Source organism: Lissotriton vulgaris, chromosome 12, assembly GCF_964263255.1.
Source record: "Lissotriton vulgaris chromosome 12, aLisVul1.2, whole genome shotgun sequence".
Classification (NCBI taxonomy): domain Eukaryota; kingdom Metazoa; phylum Chordata; class Amphibia; order Caudata; family Salamandridae; genus Lissotriton; species Lissotriton vulgaris.
Genome location: NC_141700.1, coordinates 757,039,071 through 757,059,503, shown reverse-complemented (window position 1 = coordinate 757,059,503; position 20,433 = coordinate 757,039,071). Strand labels below are relative to the sequence as shown.

General features: G+C 44.4%; 1 protein-coding gene across 1 annotated transcript in view; it reads left to right on the top strand.

Moving 5' to 3' along the window:
• The window catches only part of KDM6B (lysine demethylase 6B), an 823,670-nt gene that overhangs the window by 417,364 nt on the left and 385,873 nt on the right, over positions 1-20,433 (top strand). Inside the window, exon 3 of the mRNA XM_086946061.1 lies at positions 12,250-12,368. The gene's annotated coding sequence lies outside the window, so the exon portion shown is untranslated. The remainder of the gene's footprint in view (positions 1-12,249; positions 12,369-20,433) is intronic.

Below are 20,433 nucleotides of genomic sequence, written 5' to 3'. Positions count from 1 at the left end.
TAGTGTCGGAGCTCTGGTTGGCGTTTCAGTTGGCATCTCGCCTACAAGAGTACCAATACTGCATTGAACATATTCAAGGCGTACTATTCAAGTTTGCCTTTAGTTTGATAAAGTTTGGATACAATGAATGAGGATTTTTTTTTAAAAGAAGGTGCTGTAGCAAGTTTTGGAGATGTGACTGATTGCACTCAGGGTTGCTGTGTCAAGGGAAGAGTGGTGTCTGGGACTGAATGAGGATTCCAATCTGAAGGAAGTGGTTCTTCTGATTATGAAAGGAAGCAGAAGAGAGAGTACTGTGAGTGTATGTATTTGGCTGTGTGGTAAAGTGGTAGATGAGTTGTCTGTGATGGGAGATAGTCACAATGAGAGGGGATTAATGTGTTCCTCCATAGTCTCAGAATGAACATTTTCAGTTTGCCTCATTAGGGTCATTTTCGACAGACTTAGACTAAAACACGATAGATTGAGAATATTTGATGGCCAGGTGTTGATGGTGATGTGGATGTATGAGTTGAGCGGTGTGAGGATAGCAAAGAAGGTGTAAGAAAAGGTTAAGAGTTGGTGGACAAGCGAGTGGAGGACTGATACCTGATTCTAGAATGGTGTGGCACAATGTGTGTATGGATTTTTTTAGGACATTGTGCACCTTTGGGTTGGGGGGATGAGCTTAAGTTTGCTTTAGACATTGTTGATGTTTATTCCAAGTGGCTGATGGTACAATTTTTCTGAGAAGTTACCACGAAAGCCACGGTAAAGGGAATTTCAGTGAAGAAGGATATCCTTCTAGGTTGATTACAGATAATGGTACTTAATTGGTGAATAAAGAGATGAGGAATTTTCCGGGATTGTGTGGCATGAAACATTTTCGCACTAGTTTGTACAACCCACAAACCAATGGCATTGTGGAAAGCGCTAATCGTATGATGAAAGGTGGTATTCAGCCGAGACACATTTTATTTGGGCTTAGTGCACAGCTAAAAATAGACTTACTGGAGAAGTTCCCTTTGACATGATGAGAGGAAGAAAAGTTTGCGAAAGTTCTGTACCTTGCATGGACTTTCATCGCTGGTAAGTTGGTGAGAAGGGACCGTATTGAGTTAGAATGAACACATGCTTTGTTGTAGGAAACCTTCAAGATGCTGTCCTCTTCAAAAAGGGTTACCACCTGACTTGTGTTTTACCTGCCTGGGTGGCATATTCATGCCACAAAAAAGTAAAATAAAAATGTTCTGCAAAATCGTTACAGTCCTATATTTTTCCCTCATGAAATATGAACTGAAAGCAACAAATACAAAACAGAAATGTATTCAAAAATTTTGATTTCTGTCTAGAATATTCCTAAATGTTTTAAAGCAATTGGAGGCCCTTTTACATAAACTGTTATGCGAGTACCAGCCCCTTGCGCTTTGATAACACCAAACAAACATTTATAAACGACAGTGCGGCTCACAGTTGCCACAGATCGCCTCGCTTTAAGGGAAGTTAGGAAGTCTCAGGTTCAACTTTTAAAAGACCTGGGGTGGCTAATGCCCTTGCAGGGGACATCCGTGTGGACCCATCATTAAGTGTCCTGGAGGCTTGGTATGCACGCTGCTGCGCGTGGCAGTCACACTTCCACATCCTTGAAAAAGTTGTCGGGTTAAAAAAAAGCAGAAGGTCTGACGCGGGTGGTGCGCCCGAGAAAGAGGCTGGGTTGGAAGTTTAGAAGGGCCCCGCGACTACTATCCTACGTCGATGGAGACCGGTGTAGCAACCTCCCTAAGAACATGCATCCTTGTTTTTTTTAGTTCACGGGTGAAATCACTGGAGAAGGCAGTCCAGTGGCGGCCGCGCATGTTGCCAGTGCAATGGTGAGGCTGCCCCAGCTGAGGGAGGTCACAGTGACACTGGTCCAGCGCCAAGCAGTGGCCGCCATCCCAGCGTCCCTCGCGCGGAGGCCCCTCTGGAGTAAAATCCCAAACTTGCGGAGGACTCCTCGCCCCCCGCCCTGGGGTGTGGCGAGGGCTGGGTGAAGGTTCAGTGTGCACACTGGTACTTCTGCACGTGCAGGAGGTGGTTGCTAAGGAACCGCGCTGCTCTGTGTGCCTTTCACAGGCAGCTCATAAATATTCTATTTACACTGAGGCCTGCTGTGCTTGCTGTACCGTGTGTGTGGAGGGGGGAGGGAGGGAGGGACGAACAAAAACACACATGGCTGGTGTACGAGAACAAACATTGGCCTCTTACCTTAGGGCGCCCCCGTGCCCCCTTCACTGGCCGCGTTCATTTTATTTATTTATTGTATGCGTTTTTATATAGTGCGGACTTTACCCGTAGGTGTCAGAGCGCTACACAATAGGAAAAGTAATGATACATCAGGAAAGAATTCTCACAATTACGCCCCCCCTCCCCCAGCACTTAAATGTATGGATTCGCCCATGCCCACGCCCCTGGCCTCATGCATTACAATGGTGTCTCACTCGTCTCCTATCACTGTCTTTATTGGAGAGTCACTCAGTCACAATTACTGGTCTCAAGCACTTCAGTGGAGACTCAGCCATGCTCTTTCACTAGCCTCCTACTCTTCACTGTCAGCATACCATTCAATGAGGCGTCTCTCTGCTCCCACCCATGGCCCAGTACACTACTGTGGAGACTCACTCTTTCCCCATTGCCGACCACACATGCTTCCATGGAGACTCACTCCTTTCTCTCTGTTGGCCTCGTGTCTTATAGCTTTCCACGTGCCTGTCTGCGTATGCAACAGTCGTGTCTTATTCACCCCCAAGTGTCTCACTGATATTTTTGGACCCCTTCCACCCAAAGTGACATGGGGTATCTGGTATTCCACCGGTTTGAGGGGGATTTCTGGCTGGCATGGGAATCTGGTGTAAAACCACACACCAGTCTTCAGTTAACAGCGCTAGCATGGATCCTGAGCTCAGTGGGCGATTGCAGAATTCATGGGGTCCAGTAAGCTCCTTCTGGTGCTGAAGTCCAAGTTCAGGTAAATCACTGGTGCTGGAAGCTGGAGGGAGTACCCACGGCTATCCTTCTGGGAGCACCACTTTAGGGGTCCGTATCTAACAGGTAGCTAGGCATGGTCAACATTTTCCAGTGACTGGTACAATCAAGAAGGATCGTATTTACTGGAGTCACTGGGGCCTACCAGCAACTCAAAGAATTGCTTCTTAAAGATTGGGGTCTGCGCTGCTTTTTAGTCCCGTTATCTTCAGACTCTTAGGTTCAAAACGAAAATTTCATTAGTGAAAAGCTTCTAACTCTGAAAGAAAACAAAATAACACATCTTAAGATAAAGTAACTTTGACCCCACTTGGGAGAGTATTGATGTGGAGGATAATCTTAGCCTCTGTGTGTTTAATAAAATCCATATTTTCTGCCCAACAGGCTGTATAAAACTTTATGGTATGACACAGAGGCTAAGGTTATGCAAATTTAAAGTGCATTCAACACATTATCAATTGCACTTGTAACAGGTCTAAAGTAACAACTTTTAAACATACTTTAATTGGACCAATCCGCAGCCCTAAGGATATCATGTAAACCTCCCCCCAAGAAGAAAGCTTTGGTGGCTGAAGCACCCCTGAGATAGTGTGCACCAAACAGTCATAATCACACTGGCTTCTTTCATTACCTCTTTTACCGATCTTCCTAAGGTGGGGGAAGAAACCGCTCTATCAGGCCATCTATGCGCTATTAGCAATTGTTCTGTATTTCCTCTCAAACTCTCAGTCCTCTTTTCATATTCCATCAAGCACTTCACCATGCAAAGTCTTTTATTCTGTGTAAAGAAGAGGTAGAAAACAGAAGTTGACATGGTCTTTTTTCTCCTTTTCAAATAAAAACAAACCCTTTCAGGTTGGTAGGCCCTGCTGGTGATGTCTAAAGCCTTCACATCTGAGGACCATCTAAATGATACCAGGCAGAGTAAGACAGTAAGTTTGAGAGATACGTTTCTGGGCTAGATCAGAATTCCCACCCCAACTCACTATGACCTGTAGTACATCTAATGTCCCATAAAGCAGCGTATTCTTCGCATGATTTTCTTAGTCCGTAAGTTCTGCCCCACAAACACTCCATCTACATGAGTGACCTGCTGCTATAGCCGATCTGTAAACATTAACTGTTCTATAAGAGAGTCTTGATGTGAATAATTCTGATAAGCAATTAACTGCATGCACTAAATCAGTTGAAACAGGATTGTATTCCGTCGAAGACCCCAAAAAACAATTTCTCCCAAGTGAGTCCAATTGCTTTCCTTGTGCCAGATGCACATGACTCTGATATGAGCCTGAAAGGCCTGGGAACTGTCACTGTCTCCTGAATTCCTCCAGGCCATCAGCATCAGTAGTCTGTGCTTTACAAGAGGGTGTAACTCTCCCTCTGGATCTATAATTATTTCCCTGAAATTTGGATTTAAAGATTAGTAAGTCTATGCTAATTTCTAGTAGGATTGGGAACCAGACCTGTGACCTCCAAAGAGGTGTTATCTTTACCCTGATCTCCTTGTGCCTGCATACAAACTGAGTTGTTACAAGGCACAAGGGAAACACAGTCAAGCAATTGGTCAGGGACAATGGGTACATACAGTATTTCCAAAGACAGTGGTCCCTAGACAGCGAAGGATGCACATGAAAAATAAATATAGATTAAATGATTTCTATATTCTCTGTCCAGCCGGACAGGATTTTAATACAACATATATTCATGTAGTCAGTTTATCTATACAATATCAAGTGGGACACAGCCTTTGTCCTACTACCACATATAGACAGGTGTGACATACAAAGAGGGAGTGTCCGGCAAGGGAGACAGTCTGTGTACGATCACATTTTGCAGGCTAATAAATTATAAATACACTAATGTGACATTTCATATAGTATAGTCAAAGACATATAGTGTATATGGTGTCAACAACGTTTCGATCCCTGTGCTAGAATAAAGGGATCATCCTCAGGACATTGTAATTCATGCCTGTGTTACATTTCGTTAACTTAAAACTCAGATGAAAATTAGAAAGACATCACATAGACGATACATACACGTAGATAGCCTTTGGAGGAAAAAGGGAGGAAAAATGGGGGAATATCACACAATACTTCATTGCGTCCTTGGTAAAGCAACAGATTGCAAATTAACCTGCCAGTAATTCCAGGCAGTTGATGTGCAGCAACTCCTGATCTGTCCAGCTTCCCCCCTGGTGATGAGTTGCCACATCTCGCACCCCATCCTTCTTAACTCAAGTCCTATTCTACCACTATCTCTGGTCCCTCTCCAAGAAGGCTCTTCCAGTCCATGATTCTGCTTTCTTTGGCCACCATAATAGTTCCTTCATTGAGTTTGGGTCTAGAGATAGCATTTGAGAATAAGATTGACTTGTTCTCAATGTTCTTGCTTTGAGTCTTTGGTGTGCCTGGTAGTACAGGGGGCTTGGGTAAATTGCTTGGATCGTTTAAGACAGAAGTACCAGGATCCCTGCTAAAGCCCTCAATGGGAATTAGTTCCTCCCTAATATTTTCCTCAATTTTTTGCAAAGTTTCCTTAACTTTTCCCCTAGTTATTTCAATTCTACTTGCATTGTGTTTGACAAAACCCGAGACCTACCTTTCCTAAAATCCTGGTGTTCTAATAAGTTTATGGTTCGGTCTTTGTAACATGAAACCACCTCTCTGGACTGAGCCATTATTAGAATATCGTCCAAGTGAATGATTAGTCTCACCCTACTTGTCCTGAGCCAACCTACTACGGGGCTTAGAAACTTGGTTAAACACCAAGGGCCCGAGGAAAGCCCGAAAGGGAGACGGCAAAACTTCCAAATGCCCATCCAGGTAAGTTGAAGGAATGTTTGATGCGGTGACCAACTTGGGATGGTCAGATATGTATCCTTTAGGTCTTACCGAGTCAGCTAATCCCCTTTCTTAACACATCTCTTAGGAGGTGTAATCCTTCCATTTTGAAATGATGGTAGATCACCCATTCATTCAACTCTAAAATTGGGCTCTTCACTTTTAGCCCTTTGTTCTTCTTCTCCACTAGAAAAATATTGCTAACAAAACCTGACTCCGTTTCTTCTCGAATTCCCCCTTTGGGCAATATGTCCTGTACCTCCTGTGATACTACGATTGAATCTTCCTGAGATAAAACCATTTCACAAGGAGTTTTCCTTTATATTGGTGCACCTATAACTTCGATCTTGTATCCCTTAACTGTGTTCTAGGGCCCAAGAATCCTGACTCACTAAGTTCCAATTTCCACAAAATTGGGCCAGTCTGCCTCCCACCCTTATAGGAGTACCTGAAGGATGTCTCATAGCTCTTACTTATTGAAAAACCTCTCTGTCTCCGCTCGCCTCTGAAGCCTCCCCTAGAAAATCTCTGTTTCTGGGGTAGAAGGCCGAGTGAGAATTGAAGCTTGGATACGTAAACCTTGCGCCACGTTCCAGGTAGTGTCTTGATGAAGCTTGGCCATGGCTGAATGAAGCTTGGCCATGGCTGAAGACCAGACCCCGGAAAAACCTCTGTCTCCGCTCACCTATGAAGCCTCTCCTACAAAATCTCTGTTTCTGGGGTAGAAGGCCGAGTGAGTATTAAAGCTTGGATAAGTAAACCTTGCGCCACGTTCCAGGTAGGGTCTCGATGAAGCTTGGCCATGGCTGAGGACCAGACCTCGTGTTCTCCTGGTCCTGCCAAAAACCTTGTCTTGGAAGAATTTCTTAATGTCTTTTCTGGGATTTTTGTATTGAGCTAAATACTCCCACATATTTGGTCAGATCTCTTATGAAGTCGTTCCCAAAGAGTAATCCCTGAGAAGAAGCTCATCTTTCTTTACAGGCCAGTTCAACCATTTTAGGGTCTATTTTGAGTAATATGCTTCTTCTCCTCTCATTTGAGACTGCAGTATTCGCGTCCCCTAGGAGGCAGATGGCTCTTTGCACCCATTGGCGTGACTCCTTGGGGTCAATGAGTGTGTCTTTGAGATAAAGCACCTCGGCCATCTCAAGTATCTTTGTCAGTGGGCCAGTAATGTCAAGAAGATGGTCTTGGCAGGACTTTAGGCATTTGTCAAGAACTTTTCTAGGATCCTTTCCGCCCTTGGCGATGAATGCCACAACCTTTGCATCTCGCTCTGGGGTTGAAGATACTTTATCCGGAAGGGAGCAGTGTGACCGTGCCTCTTTCAGAATTTCCTTCTGAGTAAGCCGGAGACCACTGCGCTCCAGCATGCTGATGTGCAGTCCTTTCTCCTCAGATGTCGCCAGACAGCATGTGTAAAGATCTTATAGGTTAGCGACTCTCCTCTTGAAAGCATCTGTCGTAGGTTTATACTGCTCCCTGTCTAGCATTTAAGTTTTTAGTGCTAAAGGCCTTACAGATACAGCAATCCTTAGGAAAGTGTCAAGACTTATGAAGTAAATTAATTTTGTATGGGGGTAAGCTGTGTATATTGCGCTCACCCCACAAGGGTGGATAGGCCCGAAGGCAGGCTTTGTTTGCGAAGGTCCGTCAGGCACCCAAGTACAACAAGCATTAGAAATGCAATAGGTCTCGCAGCATTAGAGTTAGTGCTTTTAGAATTGTTTATGGGTTTTTTTGTAAATCTTTAGCATGAGGTTGAGGGTGAGTGAGGGTGAGTGAGGGTGAGTGAGGGTGAGGGGTTGAGGGTGAGTTGAGGGTGAGTGAGAGTGTGGGTGAGTGTGGGTGAGGGTGAGGGGTTGAGGGTGAGTGAGGGTGAGGGGTTGAGGGTGAGTGAGGGTGAGTGAGGGTGAGTGAGGGTGAGTTAGGGTGAGGGGTTGAGGGTGGGTGAGGGTGAGTGAGGGTGAGGGGTTGAGGGTGGGTGAGGGTGAGTGAGGATGAGTGAGAGTGAGGGTGAGTGAGGGTGAGGGGTTGAGGGTGAGTTAGGGTGAGGGGTTGAGGGTGGGTGAGGGTGAGTGAGGATGAGTGAGGGTGGGTGAGGGTGAGTGATGGTGAGGGTTAGAGGGTGAGGGTGAGTGAGGGTGAGTGAGGGTGAGGGTGAGTGGTTGAGGGTGAGTGAGGGTGAGTGAGGGTGAGTGAGGGTGAGGGTGAGTGCGGGTGAGTGAGGGTGAGGGGTTGAGGGTGAGTGAGGGTGAGGGTGAGTGAGGGTGAGTGAGGGTGAGTGAGGGTGGGTGAGTGAGGGTGAGTGGGGGTGAGTGTGGGTGAGGGTGAGGGGTTGAGGGTGAGTGAGGGTGAGGGGTTGAGGGTGGGTGAGGGGTTGAGGGTAAGTGAGGGTGAGTTAGGGTGAGGGGTTGAGGGTGGGTGAGGGTGAGGGGTTGAGGGTGGGTGAGGGTGAGTGAGGGTGAGTTAGGGTGAGGGGTTGAGGGTGGGTGAGGGTGAGTGAGGGTGAGGGTGAGTGAGGGTGAGGGGGAGTAGTTGAGGCTGAGTGAGGGTGAGTGAGGGTGAGTGAGGGGTTGAGGGTGAGTGAGTGAGGGTGAGGAGTTGAGGGTGAGTGTGAGTGAGGGTGAGGGGTTGAGGGTGAGTGAGGATGAGTGAGAGTGAGGGTGAGTGAGGGGTTGAGGGGTTGAGGGTGAGTGAGGATGAGTGAGAGTGAGGGTGAGTGAGGGGTTGAGGGTGAGGGGTTGAGGCGAGACCTAAAAACCTGACGATCGTAGGGTTTAGCAAGATTTTGGGGGTGAATGTAAAGAGGCTTGATGTGTGCATAAGTGGCTCTCAGGCAATACTTAGCATGAGCCCCTTCCCCTCCAAGAACACACCCCCACAGAGTTATTTTAAGTTTGCACAGCTGCATTTCATGTCCAGATGAATACTGAGAATGATAATTTTTCATCACTGTTCTGTTTATTTACTGCACGTGCTCACATTTAATTGGTTATTTCAAGCACTTAATAGTGGAATTCTCATGTTGTATTTAACTGACGTCAACTCCATATGTTGGCATTCCGACTTCCCTTCTACTCTGCGTTGCCACTCCCCCTTATCTTCCCCAAGCTCGTTTGTCACAATAAATACTTGAATTCAAGTAAGCAGATTTCTCTACTTGGCATGCAGTCTATAATCCCACCATGTACTGGTTTGAGTCTTTGCTTCCCCAGTTTCGGAGATGGTTGTGATTTGCCTCCTGAACTCCCCTATTCAAAGTAACCTACTACTGTTGATGCATTGCTTAGGAGCATCCGACACAGAAGCAGCGGATAGCCAGTGCAGTTGAAGCAGTGCCTCTGTGGTGTGGTCCTTCACCCTCATTCCAGCCACCAATTGGGACAGCCTCAGTCTGAATGGCATGGGCATTGCCAGCACAGTGTTTTGGAGGCTGGCATACACATGCACTGTTCAGTTTTATCTGTGTGCCTACGGCCGATCAGTGAAACTAGTCTATACCCATAATGAATACATTCGAGACAAATGTAAACATACAGATTGTCCATGGATTAACTGCATGTGAATTTGTTGGTCTAAAAACTCAACTGGCTTTGCATATTGAGAGATTCAGCAAACCTAGTTCCGAGTGTTGCATAGATGCAGTAGCTCTGTTAAACATTGTCTACGTTAAACATTGTCTCCGTTTTAGATAAGAGCTCCACTAAATCATGCAATTACTAGTGCAGTTAGTGCTTGTGGCCCATGTTCGGCAGGAAATGATGCCAAAGAAAAAACTTTAAATGTCATCCGCTTTTTTTCAAATTCTTATAGATGAGGAATGTCGACCAATACAGGATGTGCTGAAAACAAAAGTGATTCAATCATTCATTTCAGTGAAAACAGTACCTGAAAACTGAAAGTTCACAATACGTACACAGACCCTGATTTTCTATCTGAGTGGAACATTTAAAGTAATTTTCTGCCTTCAGAATAACAAAATGTTTCGCATTAGCACTATTTTCCATGCGTCAGCATGAGAGAGGTGCGAGGGAGCCTGGCAGGGAAGTGGAACGTCTCGCTGATTGCAGTTTCATTTGTGCCCTGGCGACTTAATCTTTTACTCATAACAGCAACGGCACGTAGCAAAACCAAAGAGCAAAAACTAACAAGCATAGCAAAAGAAACGTAAAGGTGAATCGTAGAATGAAACTTACGTTTTTAGCCTCAGATGCAGTGGAAAGAAGACTGAGCATCAAGAAAAATAGAGGAAAACAAGACGGACGGACGGACGGAAGAGAGGGGAGGGGGGAGGAGAAATGCGACACGGAGGGAAGGGGAGGGGGCGGGCAGTTTCATTTGTGCCCTGGCGACTTAATCTTTTACTCATAACAGCAACGGCACGTAGCAAAACCAAAGAGCAAAAACTAACAAGCATAGCAAAAGAAACGTAAAGGTGAATCGTAGAATGAAACTTACGTTTTTAGCCTCAGATGCAGTGGAAAGAAGACTGAGCATCAAGAAAAATAGAGGAAAACAAGACGGACGGACGGAAGAGAGGGGAGGGGGGAGGAGAAATGCGACACGGAGGGAAGGGGAGGGGGCGGAGCGGGTTAAATTATACAAACAACAAGCTGGAGGGAAGAGAGGGGAGGGGGGAGGAGAAATGCGACACAGCGGGAAGGGGAGGGGGCGGAGCGGGTAAACAAAGACGGACATGCACGCGCCCGTGACTTTTAAGGTCAATGCGCATGCGCATAAGCTTAATGCGCATGCGCATTGACCTTAAAAGTCACGGGCACTGCAAGGAATCGCCACGATTCCTTGCAGTGTGGATAAAGAGTGGATAACTCGCAATAGTCTCGCTTGCTCGATGCGCATGCGCATCGACAGGCGAGACCTAAAAAGTGCAGGAACTGTTTACTTCCTACAGCTGTGGCTAGGAGGTATATAATGGAGAACACTGGGTGGAAAAAAATATCTGCTTTCTACAGTAAAGAGTAGAGCTGCGAGGTTTACCTGTTGTCAGCTTGACACTCAGTAAAAGATCTGACACTTACCAAGTTGGAGTTGGCGGCCTAGTCTCTGGACCTTATTGGCTTGATATTGTGTCTTAAAACGAGGTAGATAGGCTATAATTAGCCAATGTCCTTTTCAATGTTGATTAGGAATGTGTGTACGGAGTTATATTAACGTTGACTACTGGGGATTTACATTCTAACGGGGAATCATTGAAGCAGGAAAATCTTTTGGATCCAGTGCTGGAGAAATTGTTTATCGAAGGAATGGAGAAACCCTGATAATGTATATGCAAGTTATTTACTGTAGCGTCCTACAAATGCAGTTCATACAGAACTGCATACACACAGGTCATTTATTGCCGCATGTAGGTGCTAGGTAATGCAGGGTCAAGCAAGCACAAGTTATTACTTCTATTAGCTAATCTGAAACTTAAATGTCATTGGACAATAGCATCACAGGTATGTATCTCGCTGACATAGGCTTTCTGGCCAAAGCACAAGTTACTTGTCTTGGTGATTTTGCGGGGTCAGAAGATACCTTACTATATATGTGCGCAGGTTATATATTTCAACTACTTTATATGGGACAAGACTGTAGAAGTAGATTTTACTCGTCGATTTAGAAGCTCACGTGACATAAGCCCGAGCATCAGGTTTTTTTTCCATAACAAATGTTATTGAGTTTCCATGGCACATGATGGGCTGAGCCCACTGCATACATTGTAAATACAGATCGGAATAGAGAGTACCAATTGTTTTTAAACTACAACATAGCCTGCAAACCAGCAGGCCCGACAATTGGAACTTGACACAGGCTACCACACAGTTGACTGAACGCAGGATGTCTAAATGTATATGTGTTGACGGAAGAGCTATGCAACTTGGGCATGATAGTAGTCAGATAGATGTTTGGGCTGAATTTTAAGAAGGGTCTGTGTGCGGCAGAGGGGGTAGATCTATGACTGAGTACCAGCTTTTAGTTATCCATGCAGAGATGCGATGTATAGAGCAGCATTAGCGATTACTTGAACTCTTATCGCTTGCTGTTGGGATTCGTCCAGCAGAGGTTTTCCACAAGGGAATTCTATTGTCAACCATGTTGAGTGTGGCTTATCCCAATGGAGGCGTTCGATAACGGGAGGGGGATTGGTTATGGCAACCTACCACCCTAAACCATGTGTATGTGGAGTGAGTAGTGGGTTGTTTCCGGGGGTAGTATCTGTGTTGAGGCACTGAGCCCAAGCCATCCCAGCTGCTGTTCACCTACTGCAAGTTGGGAAGTGTTATTATTGCTAACAACGCAATCAAGTGATCCATGTTTGCTCGTTCACACACTCACATGACTGCCTTTATAGAAGATGTTAATGCCTTCTTGTTTTATTCTGTTTTGAACTCAGGAACTAAAGCACCCTGGTTTGATGAGTGGGAGAAAGGAAGCAAGAATGGGAGTAAATCATGTCTGCTCCATTGGGCAAGTTCCGCCACCTTGCTGCAGAACACAAGATGAGTGACACAGGTAAGGTGGTCTGCAGCCTTTTATGTATTGGATTATTTTAGAGTGAAATATTTATAGTCCATTGTGATTGTTGGTAAGAACATTCTTTGGATCTTGGCTTCCCACAGCTGTGCTGCTCCACCCAAACTATTTTTCTAGACCTGTGTTTGTTCTAGTGCGCTTGACAATCATGCAATGCAATTGGAGGTGTTCTGTTACGTTTTGGGTCTTTGTCCTCTGTCATTAGGGTAACAGCCCCTTTCTGAATGAGGACGGCTACAGTCCTTTCAAGACGGGCTGCGCGATGAGTTGTGGTGGTAGCATAATTGCAGCCCATGGACTCAAGCCAATTTATGTGTTCCTCTTCTTGACAAGGACTCCTGGCTTTCTGCAGTAAAGGTTGTTTCCAGTTCCAATAAACAAGTTCTCTTCAGATCACATGTGTGGTACATCTATGAAGGATGCATGGTGTGTTTGTAGAGGGTTCAGTTGGGCCTTGTGGTTCATGGATAGGCTGGTGTGGTCCGTTTGTTCTTACTGCACACATTTGTGGCCTCCTATTTGTGAGCTGGTTATGTCAATCTTGGACATAAAGGTGGCTATATGTATCTTAAGCAAGACCATCCCTTTTGTTCCATCTCCGAAACATGTATACCTATTTGGTGTGGAGCTTTTCCAGCTCATTCTTTTTTACTTCTGTGAAACTCGGCCATCCACCATATCCTACGTTATAGCCATCTGTAACAATGGCTACACATGCAGTGCTGATTCGTATCCAATACTGTGACATTTAGGACAGTCAGAACTTGTCCGGGAAGTTTGGGCAAGCTGGCAAAATGTGTCCAGAAACCAGGAACAAATGTCCCTTCAGGACGGGAGAAACTCAAGCCTTTGAATGTTTTAGAATCAGGTTCACGCCTTTTCTACCAGAGGGTATAAATATTGGATCTTTCAGCCAGCAATGACTTAGACCTCTCAGCCAGGCCTCCTCAGTAAGAGAGGATGGCTAATGATGACTGGATACACACGTAGGAGAGACAACACTGAGCTAGGAGTAAAACCTCTGTGTGGTTACCATTCTCCCTCCAGAGCAGAGCCTAAATCTTGGTGAGTTATCAAACTGTCTACAAGGAGGAGCTGGCCTGATCCACAGAAAGATCTGCTCAAGGCCCAGGTAACTTAAAGATGTGCTTGAGGACGCACTAATGAACATAAGTTCTTCAGACACCAAGACGACACAACAGTTCACTTGACCAGGAAGAAATTCAGACCTGCAGAAGAGCATCATCCCAGTGGACGAACTTATCTGTTGCCTGTGATCATCACAAGGGTAATCTTACACCACCCTCAAAGTGGTCCTTGGGGTGCCTTTTCCGCCCTCTCACGGGTCCCTGTAAGAGCTGGAGGCAGTCTGACTTCACACTCCCGGCACGGAGTCTGGCTTAGTTGGCTGAAGGCCACCCCGATGCCGGATCTGCTGGAATTATCTACGAATGCCTAACTCTTCTAAAGAGATCATGTGTTTTAGTGAAGTTCAGAAAATAATGTTAAAGATTATAACCAGCTGGTCTTGGTTGATCCTGTAACTCCTGTGGGAACCCTGCCCAGCGGGTTCCAGCACACTGGAAAAACTGGACTGCGACCAGAGGTTTTGAAGATAACCCCCAAAATAACACATTAGGCTCAACCTAGTGAGTAAAGGCTTACTAGTCCATTTTGGTCCAATAAAAACAGGACTGTGATCGAGTTACTGAACTGGAAATTGGTCTCCAGTGAATATGGACAATTCTACTGTGTTCCTGACCACACTGGGCCACCAGGATATCACCAACAGGATCACTGTAATAAAACCAATAGGGTTTTGTTGAGTGCAACCTAGTTGGATTGATTGAGGAATATTGGGATACATACTAGTGGGGACACCGCAGCACGTTTCATCCAGGGCTTGAAGAAATATGATCACCTTGACCCGCCATCCTGATGGACCTCCATTAGCCTCTCTTGCTTGCTGGCCCACACCATCTTCAAAACCAGTTCATTTACAAAGCCTTCCTGTCCAGCATCTTTTCTTATCTTGCAGAAAAGCTCACCATCGCTAGTGGTTCTTGGCACACCCGCTGCCAGAACACCATCAAACTGCAGACTAAGTGTAAAAATAGAAATGATAAAAAAACAAGACAGCAGGCCTTTTCCATCTATGCACCCAGGATCTGGAATAACATCCCTGTATCCATCAGGACCCACCTCAACGCTGCTCCAGTTTAGGGAAGAGTTGAATACTCCTCTCTTCTAAGAACACTACATCACAATGCATTAACTTTCCACAATCGGCTTCCTCTCCTACTACTTGTTGACTTTATGCTTGTCTTTGTCCCTGCACAGTGCTCTGCTGCCTTTTGGCTAGATTTGCGCTATAGAAATAGCATCTACATACATACCTACATCTTTTTTCTAGCCCTATTCTACTTTTTGTGGTTACACCTATTATTCTGACTTTGATACCAGCATAGTGCCCATGGTTGGTCCAGGACAATCATTTTCCTGAGTCTGTAGCCCTTGCTGACATTCAAACACCTTTGTGGATTAGTTCTCACTACCTCCTGAGCACTCTGAGATCCTGAGTCAACCTCAGCAAAGCAACATAGGATAACATTGGCCACAGGTTCAATGTTCTCAGAAACCTAGGCTTGGTGCAAAGACTCGTTTAGTGATGTTTGAAATCATATACAGAGCCAGAAGTTGTTTTTATCCGAATTATCTGATTACCTGTTTGGTTGCACGTCTTCGCTTACCAAAGAGGGTCAAATGCACAAACGTGGTAACTTGATTATTCGGTTTGAGTACATTAGTAATGTGGCGATAGGACACCAGTGGCAAAAAACAACACTTACAAAAAATACCGACTAGTTGCCACAGGACCCACCAAAGGCATCATAATAGATTATGTTCAGAAGGCGACACTTTTTACTAAATTGTATTCTCGGGAAGTGAGAGGGTCTATAATCTGGTTATAGTCAAGGTAGTAAAGTAGTAGAAAGACACCTGTTTGGGGCGTTCGGATTGTGGATTATTGTCATTTGGCCCATGTGAAACTTCAGTATCTTTTTAACAGGTTAATGATATTACTGCCCTTTTATATTTGTTTTGGCACAGTGTTGGTATTGTCAAAGTGTTGTTGGTATTATCACAGTGTTATGTTGGTATTGTCACAGTGTTGTTGGTATTGTTACAGTGTTGTTGGTATTGCCACAGTGTTATTATTTTCACAATGTTATGGGTATTACTGCAATATTAATGGTATTGCCACAGTGTTGTTGGTATTGGCACAATGTTATTGGTATCTTCACAGTGTTATTGGTATTGGCACAATGTTATCGGTATAGCTGCAATTTTACTGGTATTGCCACTATGTTATTGGTATTGTCACAGTGTTATTGGTATTGTCACAGTGTTATTGGTATAGCTGCAATTTTACTGGTATTGTCACAGTGTTATTGGTATTGTCACAGTGTTATTGGTATAGCTGCAATTTTACTGGTATTGCCACTATGTTATTGGTATTGTCACAGTGTTATTGGTATTGTCACAGTGTTATTGGTATAGCTGCAATTTTACTGGTATTGCCACTATGTTATTGGTATTGTCACAGTGTTATTGGTATTGTCACAGTGTTATTGGTATAGCTGCAATTTTACTGGTATTGCCACAATGTTATTGGTATTGTCACAGTGTTATTGGTATTGTCACAGTGTTATTGGTATAGCTGCAATTTTACTGGTATTGCCACTATGTTATTGGTATTGTCACAGTGTTATTGGTATTGTCACAGTGTTATTGGTATAGCTGCAATTTTACTGGTATTGCCACAATGTTATTGGTATTGTCACAGTGTTATTGGTATTGTCACAGTGTTATTGGTATAGCTGCAATTTTACTGGTATTGCCACTATGTTATTGGTATTGTCACAGTGTTATTGGTATTGTCACAGTATTATTGGTATAGCTGCAATTTTACTGGTATTGCCACAATGTTATTGGTATCGTCACAATGTTGTGTTCCTCTATGTTGCTGATGTTTTATGTTTTCTAAACATGTGGAAGAATATTGACAGAACTGCACAAAACCATTAAAGCGGCTAGGCGAATCTAGGGATTCAGTGTTCATTTATTACTGGAGATCTCTTGACTTAGAGCTCCCTTTAGCATCCGATGATGTCATTTATCCCTGTTCGTGTTCAAATCACGCGGCCTGCAAAGTGTGCATCAGGTTTGATGGCTTGCGTAATGTGAAAGGATTAGCCCAGGCCTGTCTCCCTTTCCCTGGACACATTCTCTTGTATGTTGTTTTGTGTGAAAGTTAATTCCATATAGATGCCGACTTTCATAAACAAGCATTGGCACAACCAGTAGGTCTCGCCTATGGGCTCTATTGGCTTTATCAGTGTATCATGGCCGTGCTGTACAGCGTCACCATGCTGTACAGCAGCATGAATGCTTTGCAGTCTGGCTAAAACTAATTTTTAAAAATCAGTATGACGCAGCCAGGGCTAATGCATTTTTGTAAATGCATTTATTTGACAATTATGTGGCGCAGCAAATCATCCCCAGGGGGATCTCTCAGCGCATGGCAGCACAATAGCAAGACCCTCGCCCACATCGACCCCCTAGAACAATCAGGTTTTTCAAACATTAGCGCTGGTTGCATCAAAGTGCTTTTTAAAATTATTAATTTTAGCCATGCTGCTATACAGCATGGCTATAAATCATTACCTAAGTCAACAATGGCCATGCTGTACAGCATGAACAAAAGGAAAAGGCAGAGCCAGCAGTCTCAAAGGCGATATCTACCTGCTTTGCTAATGCTTGGTATGTTTCGGCCAGCATCCGTGCAATGCTTTGCAAATCAGTTGATCTCCCCACGCATGAGAAAGGGCAAAAAATGAAATTTGGCAAAAAATTCTATCCCATCAAAAAGCTTTGCGCTCATGTCTTTGTGAAAATCCATTTGGGAGCAGATAACATCTGTTGCCAAAATAAACACCCAATTCAAAGGAGAAAAGGGCTTCTTTGAAGTGAGTGTGGCATTGTAAAACATAGTTGCAACTGGCAAAAAGTTCAACAAAGACAACAGGGAAGAAATAACAAGCAGTTGCAATGCAATAGGTCTCGCATTTGCGAGAGTTTGAGCTATTGGCATTGTAAATGACAATGCCTTTTATTTATGCATTTGAAAACCTGCAAGCTGTACGTCAACAAGCAATTTGTACTTATAGTCCTTGCTTATGAGAAGCAAAGCTGGCAGTCTCTTTTACTGACAGCCTTGCTCCTCGTAAGCAAGGACTATACGTACAAAGTGGGTGTTTATGCACCGCTTGCAGGTTTTCAAAACAAATTAATAAAAGGCATTGTCATTTACAATGCTAATAGCTCCAACTTTCGCAAATGAGACCTATTGCATTGCAAATGCTTGTTTTTTATTGAACCAGCTGGACTAGCATGTCAGATAAAGTAATAGAACAGACACACCAGATAACAAGCCTGTAGTAGAAACATGATGTCCTAACAGCATAGAGTAAGGCGCAAGCAAGGTAGCAACCCTAGATTATATTTATAGGCAAGTTGTTTTTGCGATGCATCCGGTTTACATTTTTGGTTACTCAGAGCACTTTATTAACCCCCTCTCTTTACTTGCGTTGTTGACATTGAAGGAAAGGACTGAAGGCCACCAGTACACACACCGTTGTTTATAGCGATAAACAACATTTACAGAAAGAGTGTCTTTGCGGGAGCTATCTTGGTAATGTTTTAAGTGAGCTCATGAAGTGTTAGCGTCCCAGTGCGGCCCCTAAGCGTGAAGCCTAAGGCTCAGTATGATTTCTCAGTTGTAAGTTGCGCACAAGTGCGGCATGTGCAGAGCCGTTTTGAAGGTCCCCAGCCTCTTTAAGAAGGTAGCAGGACAGAGTGCAAGGCAGAGGGACAAGCATAGTGAGTGCAGAAAATAAATGTAACTGTGAGGATAGAGGACAAAGCAGAGTAACAGCCACAGAGAGTGAAAAGCATGAGGGAAAAGTGGTAGGAGAGAGTGCAGGACACAGTGACGGGAACGCTAGTTGAAAAAAAAAAAGTAAGAACAACTGTTACGACAGAGTGTGGGGAAGATGAAAACCACGGCGAGTGAACAACCTAATATTAGGTGGCAGGACTTATTCCGGGGTAGAGAGTTGGGTATAGCGATCTAAAAACATGAGTAATAGTGGCAGGACAGAGTGTGTTCTAGACTGTAAATTAAGGTGAAGTTAAAATGTACGTATAGCTAGGAGGACAGCGCGAGGGGCAAAGTAAAAGGCACGTTAAGGTAATAATATAAGGATAGGTTGCAAGATAGAGTGCATGGCACAGGAACAGGCAGATTGAGTCAAAAACATAAGGATAAGTGGCAGGGCAAATTGCAGGGTAAAGAGACAGGGACAGCTAGGCTGGAGGAGGGCAGGGTGAAGCGAGGCTAGAAGCATCAGGCGAACTATAATTTGAGTAGTATGTGTTATAAATGTTCCTGGAAATTAGTGTTAAAAGTGCTTAAAACAGGTGTTTACCTTGTGCAAAGGGTTGAAGAAATAACCAGTATTTAAAGGCAAAATAACAGATATATTAGCATAAGGCTCGTGCGGCTGTGTAGGAAAATGGCGACTGACAAAATTGTAATTGTAGCTTTGTGACTATAATAGAATGCATTGTAATATTATTTGTTGATATTTGTGGCACTGATGTTCAACGTTCCACAAGTGTTGTGATATTGTCAAACAGGAAATGTAACTCCTAGATGCGCTAAAGGCGCCTTTTAGTCTGGCTGTTTGTTATTGTCATTGAAGCTTTAAGGGAGGGGTAAAAGGCGCAGCTTGAGGTATTGAAACCAAAACAATCGTGTTTTAGCGGCCAATTTAGAACACACAATAGATGGTGTGATAGATTAGAAAAGGAAGGTTTCTCGCAGACTGTAAACCGCGCTGCATGGCATGAGTTTGTTATATGGGAACTAGAGGCAGAGCGTGTCCATATGTTTTGCCATATGTGCACGCAGACACAAAAGGAAAGACATTAGTGCGAACATAAGGAAAGGTATCAGGATAGAGTGAAAAGTACAGCTAGTAAAGAAAACAATCATAGGCGGCAGGACAGAATGTGAAGCGAACGGTGTGAAAAAGGGACAGGCAAGTAGCGCCAAAAACATGAGGATAGATGGCAGGATAGAGTGAAGGCAGGGGGAAGGGCATGGGCTGTCCAGAATATAAGGCTAGGTGGCAGCAAATAGTGCTGGACAAAGGGACAGATAGGGCAAGCTAAAAAACATGAGGATAAGTAGCACAAGAAAGTGCGAGCTAGAGAGACAAGGACAGTGAATAGAGAGTATGAGGCTGAGTGGCAAGGTAAAGAGTGTGTAGTGCGTGGCAGAAGGAAAAGTACAGCTAATAAAAAACACGAGAATAGGCGGCAGGACAGAATGGAAGGCGTACGGTGCGAAAAAGGGACAGGCACGTTGAACCAAAAGCATGAGGATAGATGGCAGTACAAAGTGCGTGATAATAAGAAAGCCATGGGGAAGCAATAACATGATGATAGGTGGCAGGATAGAGTGAAGGCAGAGGGAAGGGCATGGGCTGTCCAGAATATAAGGCTAGGAGGCAGCAAATAGTGCAGGACAAAGGGACAGGTAGGGCAAGCCTAAAAACATGAGGATAAGTGGCACGAGAAAGTGCTAGGTAGAGAGGCAGGGATGGTGATTACAGTTTGAGGCTAAGTGGCAAGCAAAGTGCGTGGCAAAGGGAACAGAATACTCACTGTTGTGGCAACAAAAGTGTAGAAAGCCTATAATAAATTGGCAACGCCACTGGGAAGAAGACTGAGCAGGGGGGCAGCAGAAGAGTGTAGTGCTGCTGTGATGAGCCTAAAAATACGTCGCCCCCAATTCAATGGCAAATCAGCAAAGAACTCTGCCAAACCTTGAAATTGTTCAAATTGTTTTCAGTTATAATATAAAAACCAATTAGTCCACAAGGCAAATCTGATTGTTACTGAACTCTTGCAGTAA